This window comes from Oncorhynchus gorbuscha, unplaced genomic scaffold (genome assembly GCF_021184085.1).
Source record: "Oncorhynchus gorbuscha isolate QuinsamMale2020 ecotype Even-year unplaced genomic scaffold, OgorEven_v1.0 Un_scaffold_39:::fragment_2:::debris, whole genome shotgun sequence".
In the NCBI taxonomy this organism is placed as follows: domain Eukaryota; kingdom Metazoa; phylum Chordata; class Actinopteri; order Salmoniformes; family Salmonidae; genus Oncorhynchus; species Oncorhynchus gorbuscha.
The window spans coordinates 164495-170938 of NW_025745235.1; positions in this window are offsets into that span (position 1 = coordinate 164495).

The following is a 6444-nucleotide window of genomic DNA, read 5'->3' on the forward strand; positions in this document are numbered from 1 at the left end:
ATCTCAAATAAACAGCACAGCAACAATTGGACATCCAGAGTGCATCAAACATGATTTAGAGCTTGTTTATGGAAAAAAAGTTATTTCTGTATTTCAATGTTGCAACTTGCTGAAAACTGTCCACCTTGTTCATTTCATCTCAAATAAACAGCACAGCAACAATTGGACATCCAGAGTGCATCAAACATGATTTAGAGCTTGTTTATGGAAAAGTGCTTATTTCTGCATTTCAATGTTGCAACTTGCTGAAAATTGTCCACCTTGTTCATTTTGTCTCGAATAAACAGCACAGCAACAATTGGACATCCAGAGTGCATCAAACATGATTTAGAGCTTGTTTATGGAAAAGTGTTATTTCTGCATTTCAATGTTGCAACTTGCTGAAAACTGTCCACAATGTTAATTTCATCTCAAATAGACAGCACAGCAACAATTGGACATCCAGAGTGCATCAAACATGATTTAGAGCTTGTTTATGGAAAAGTGCTTATTTCTGCATTTCAATGTTGCAACTTGCTGAAAATTGTCCACCTTGTTCATTTGTCTCGAATAAACAGCACAGCAACAATTGGACATCCAGAGTGCATCAAACATGATTTAGAGCTTGTTTATGGAAAAAAGTTATTTCTGCATTTCAATGTTGCAACTTGCTGAAAATTGTCCACCTGTTCATTTTGTCTCAAATAAACAGCACAGCAACAATTGGACATCCAGAGTGCATCAAACATGATTTAGAGCTTGTTTATGGAAAAAAGTTATTTCTGTATTTCAATGTTGCAACTTGCTGAAAACTGTGCACAATGTTAATTTCATCTCAAATAGACAGCACAGCAACAATTGGACATCCAGAGTGCATCAAACATGATTTAGAGCTTGTTTATGGAAAAGTGCTTATTTCTGCATTTCAATGTTGCAACTTGCTGAAAATTGTCCACCTTGTTCATTTTGTCTCAAATAAACAGCACAGCAACAATTGGACATCCAGAGTGCATCAAACATGATTTAGAGCTTGTTTATGGAAAAAAGTTATTTCTGCATTTCAATGTTGCAACTTGCTGAAAACTGTCCACAATGTTAATTTCATCTCAAATAGACAGCACAGCAACAATTGGACATCCAGAGTGCATCAAACATGATTTAGAGCTTGTTTATGGAAAAGTGCTTATTTCTGCAGCTTGTTTATGGAAAAGTGCTTATTTCGGCACAATGTTGCAACTTGCTGAAAATTGTCCACCTTGTTCATTTGTCTCGAATAAACAGCACAGCAACAATTGGACATCCAGAGTGCATCAAACATGATTTAGAGCTTGTTTATGGAAAAAAGTTATTTCTGTATTTCAATGTTGCAACTTGCTGAAAATTGTCCACCTTGTTCATTTTGTCTCAAATAAACAGCACAGCAACAATTGGACATCCAGAGTGCATCAAACATGATTTAGAGCTTGTTTATGGAAAAGTGCTTATTTCTGCATTTCAATGTTGCAACTTGCTGAAAATTGTCCACCTTGTTCATTTTGTCTCAAATAAACAGCACAGCAACAATTGGACATCCAGAGTGCATCAAATATAATTTAGAGCTTGTTCATGGAAAAGTGCTTATTTCTGCATTTCAATGTTGCAACTTGATGAAAATTGTCCACCTTGTTCATTATGGTCTTGAATAAACAGCACAGCAACAATTGGACATCCCAGAGTGCATTAAACATGATTTTAGAGCTTGTTTATGGAAAAGTGCTTATTTCTGCATTTCAATGTTGCAACTTGCTGAAAATTGTCCACAATGTTCATTTTGTCTCAAATAAACAGCACAGCAACAATTGGACATCCAGAGTGCATCAAACATGATTTAGAGCTTGTTTATGTTATTTCATGTTGCAACTTGCTGAAAACTGTGCACAATGTTAATTTCATCTCAAATAAACAGCACAGCAACAATTGGACATCCAGAGTGCATCAAACATGATTTAGAGCTTGTTTATGGAAAAGTGCTTATTTCTGCATTTCAATGTTGCAACTTGCTGAAAATTGTCCACCTTGTTCATTTTGTCTCGAATAAACAGCACAGCAACAATTGGACATCCAGAGTGCATCAAACATGATTTAGAGCTTGTTTATGGAAAAAAAAAGTTATTTCTGTATGTTGCAACTTGCTGAAAACTGTGCACAATGTTAATTTCATCTCAAATAGACAGCACAGCAACAATTGGACATCCAGAGTGCATCAAACATGATTTAGAGCTTGTTTATGGAAAAGTGCTTATTTCTGCATTTCAATGTTGCAACTTGCTGAAAATTGTCCACCTTGTTCATATTGTCTCAAATAAACAGCACAGCAACAATTGGACATCCAGAGTGCATCAAACATGATTTAGAGCTTGTTTATGGAAAAAAAGTTATTTCTGCATTTCAATGTTGCAACTTGCTGAAAATTGTCCACCTTGTTCATATTGTCTCAAATAAACAGCACAGCAACAATTGGACATCCAGAGTGCATCAAACATGATTTAGAGCTTGTTTATGGAAAAGTGCTTATTTCTGCATTTCAATGTTGCAACTTGCTGAAAATTGTCCACCTTGTTCATTTTGTCTCGAATAAACAGCACAGCAACAATTGGACATCCAGAGTGCATCAAACATGATTTAGAGCTTGTTTATGGAAAAGTGCTTATTTCTGCATTTCAATGTTGCAACTTGCTGAAAATTGTGAAAATTGTCCACCTTGTTCATATTGTCTCGAATAAACAGCACAGCAACAATTGGACATCCAGAGTGCATCAAACATGATTTAGAGCTTGTTTATGGAAAAAAAGTTATTTCTGTATTTCAATGTTGCAACTTGCTGAAAACTGTCCACAATGTTAATTTCATCTCAAATAGACAGCACAGCAAAAATTGGACATCCAGAGTGCATCAAACATGATTTAGAGCTTGTTTATGGAAAAGTGCTTATTTCTGCATTTCAATGTTGCAACTTGCTGAAAATTGTCCACAATGTTAATTTCATCTCAAATAGACAGCACAGCAACAATTGGACATCCAGAGTGCATCAAACATGATTTAGAGCTTGTTTATGGAAAAGTGCTTATTTCTGCATTTCAATGTTGCAACTTGCTGAAAATTGTCCACCTTGTTCATATTGTCTCGAATAAACAGCACAGCAACAATTGGACATCCAGAGTGCATCAAACATGATTTAGAGCTTGTTTATGGAAAAAAAGTTATTTCTGTATGTTGCAACTTGCTGAAAATTGTCCACCTTGTTCATTTTGTCTCGAATAAACAGCACAGCAACAATTGGACATCCAGAGTGCATCAAACATGATTTAGAGCTTGTTTATGGAAAAGTGCTTATTTCTGCATTTCAATGTTGCAACTTGCTGAAAATTGTCCACCTTGTTCATATTGTCTCGAATAAACAGCACAGCAACAATTGGACATCCAGAGTGCATCAAACATGATTTAGAGCTTGTTTATGGAAAAGTGCTTATTTCTGCATTTCAATGTTGCAACTTGCTGAAAATTGTCCACCTTGTTCATATTGTCTCGAATAAACAGCACAGCAACAATTGGACATCCAGAGTGCATCAAACATGATTTAGAGCTTGTTTATGGAAAAATGTTATTTCTGTATGATGCAACTTGCTGAAAACTGTGCACAATGTTAATTTCATCTCAAATAGACAGCACAGCAACAATTGGACATCCAGAGTGCATCAAACATGATTTAGAGCTTGTTTATGGAAAAGTGCTTATTTCTGCATTTCAATGTTGCAACTTGCTGAAAATTGTCCACCTTGTTCATTTTGTCTCGAATAAACAGCACAGCAACAATTGGACATCCAGAGTGCATCAAACATGATTTAGAGCTTGTTTATGGAAAAGTGCTTATTTCTGCATTTCAATGTTGCAACTTGCTGAAAATTGTCCACCTTGTTCATATTGTCTCGAATAAACAGCACAGCAACAATTGGACATCCAGAGTGCATCAAACATGATTTAGAGCTTGTTTATGGAAAAAAGTTATTTCTGTATGTTGCAACTTGCTGAAAATTGTCCACCTTGTTCATTTTGTCTCGAATAAACAGCACAGCAACAATTGGACATCCAGAGTGCATCAAACATGATTTAGAGCTTGTTTATGGAAAAGTGCTTATTTCTGCATTTCAATGTTGCAACTTGCTGAAAATTGTCCACCTTGTTCATTTTGTCTCGAATAAACAGCACAGCAACAATTGGACATCCAGAGTGCATCAAACATGATTTAGAGCTTGTTTATGGAAAAAAGTTATTTCTTATGTTGCAACTTGCTGAAAATTGTTCAATGTTGCAACTTTGTTCATGTTCATTTGTCTCGAATAAACAGCACAGCAACAATTGGACATCCAGAGTGCATCAAACATGATTTAGAGCTTGTTTATGGAAAAGTGCTTATTTCTGCATTTCAATGTTGCAACTTGCTGAAAACTGTGCACAATGTTCATTTCATCTCAAATAAACAGCACAGCAACAATTGGACATCCAGAGTGCATCAAACATGATTTAGAGCTTGTTTATGGAAAAGTGCTTATTTCTGCATTTCAATGTTGCAACTTGCTGAAAATTGTCCACCTTGTTCATTTGTCTCGAATAAACAGCACAGCAACAATTGGACATCCAGAGTGCATCAAACATGATTTAGAGCTTGTTTATGGAAAAAAAGTTATTTCTGCATTTATGTTGCAACTTGCTGAAAAGTCCACCTTGTTCATTTTGTCTCGAATAAACAGCACAGCAACAATTGGACATCCAGAGTGCATCAAACATGATTTAGAGCTTGTTTATGGAAAAGTGCTTATTTCTGCATTTCAATGTTGCAACTTGCTGAAAATTGTCCACCTTGTTCATTTTGTCTCGAATAAACAGCACAGCAACAATTGGACATCCAGAGTGCATCAAACATGATTTAGAGCTTGTTTATGGAAAAAAGTTATTTCTTATGTTGCAACTTGCTGAAAATTGTCCACCTTGTTCATTGTCTCGAATAAACAGCACAGCAACAATTGGACATCCAGAGTGCATCAAACATGATTTAGAGCTTGTTTATGGAAAAATGTTATTTCTGCATTTATGTTGCAACTTGCTGAAAACTGTCCACAATGTTAATTTCATCTCAAATAGACAGCACAGCAAAAATTGGACATCCAGAGTGCATCAAACATGATTTAGAGCTTGTTTATGGAAAAAAAAGTTATTTGTATGTTGCAACTTGCTGAAAACTGTGCACAATGTTAATTTCATCTCAAATAGACAGCACAGCAACAATTGGACATCCAGAGTGCATCAAACATGATTTAGAGCTTGTTTATGGAAAAGTGCTTATTTCTGCATTTCAATGTTGCAACTTGCTGAAAATTGTCCACCTTGTTTATTGTCTCGAATAAACAGCACAGCAACAATTGGACATCCAGAGTGCATCAAACATGATTTAGAGCTTGTTTATGGAAAAAAGTTATTGTCTGTATGTTGCAACTTGCTGAAAACTGTGCACAATGTTCATTTCATCTCAAATAAACAGCACAGCAACAATTGGACATCCAGAGTGCATCAAACATGATTTAGAGCTTGTTTATGGAAAAGTGCTTATTTCTGCATTTCAATGTTGCAACTTGCTGAAAATTGTCCACCTTGTTCATATTGTCTCGAATAAACAGCACAGCAACAATTGGACATCCAGAGTGCATCAAACATGATTTAGAGCTTGTTTATGGAAAAAAGTTATTTCTGTATGTTGCAACTTGCTGAAAATTGTCCACCTTGTTCATATTGTCTCAAATAAACAGCACAGCAACAATTGGACATCCAGAGTGCATCAAACATGATTTAGAGCTTGTTTATGGAAAAGTGCTTATTTCTGCATTTCAATGTTGCAACTTGCTGAAAATTGTCCACCTTGTTCATTTTGTCTCGAATAAACAGCACAGCAACAATTGGACATCCAGAGTGCATCAAACATGATTTAGAGCTTGTTTATGGAAAAGTGCTTATTTCTGCATTTCAATGTTGCAACTTGCTGAAAATTGTCCACCTTGTTCATTTGTCTCGAATAAACAGCACAGCAACAATTGGACATCCAGAGTGCATCAAACATGATTTAGAGCTTGTTTATGGAAAAGTGCTTATTTCTGCATTTCAATGTTGCAACTTGCTGAAAATTGTCCACCTTGTTCATTTTGTCTCGAATAAACAGCACAGCAACAATTGGACATCCAGAGTGCATCAAACATGATTTAGAGCTTGTTTATGGAAAAAAAAGTTATTTCTGCATTTATGTTGCAACTTGCTGAAAATTGTCCACCTTGTTCATTTGTCTCGAATAAACAGCACAGCAACAATTGGACATCCAGAGTGCATCAAACATGATTTAGAGCTTGTTTATGGAAAAATAAGTTATTTCTGTATGTTGCA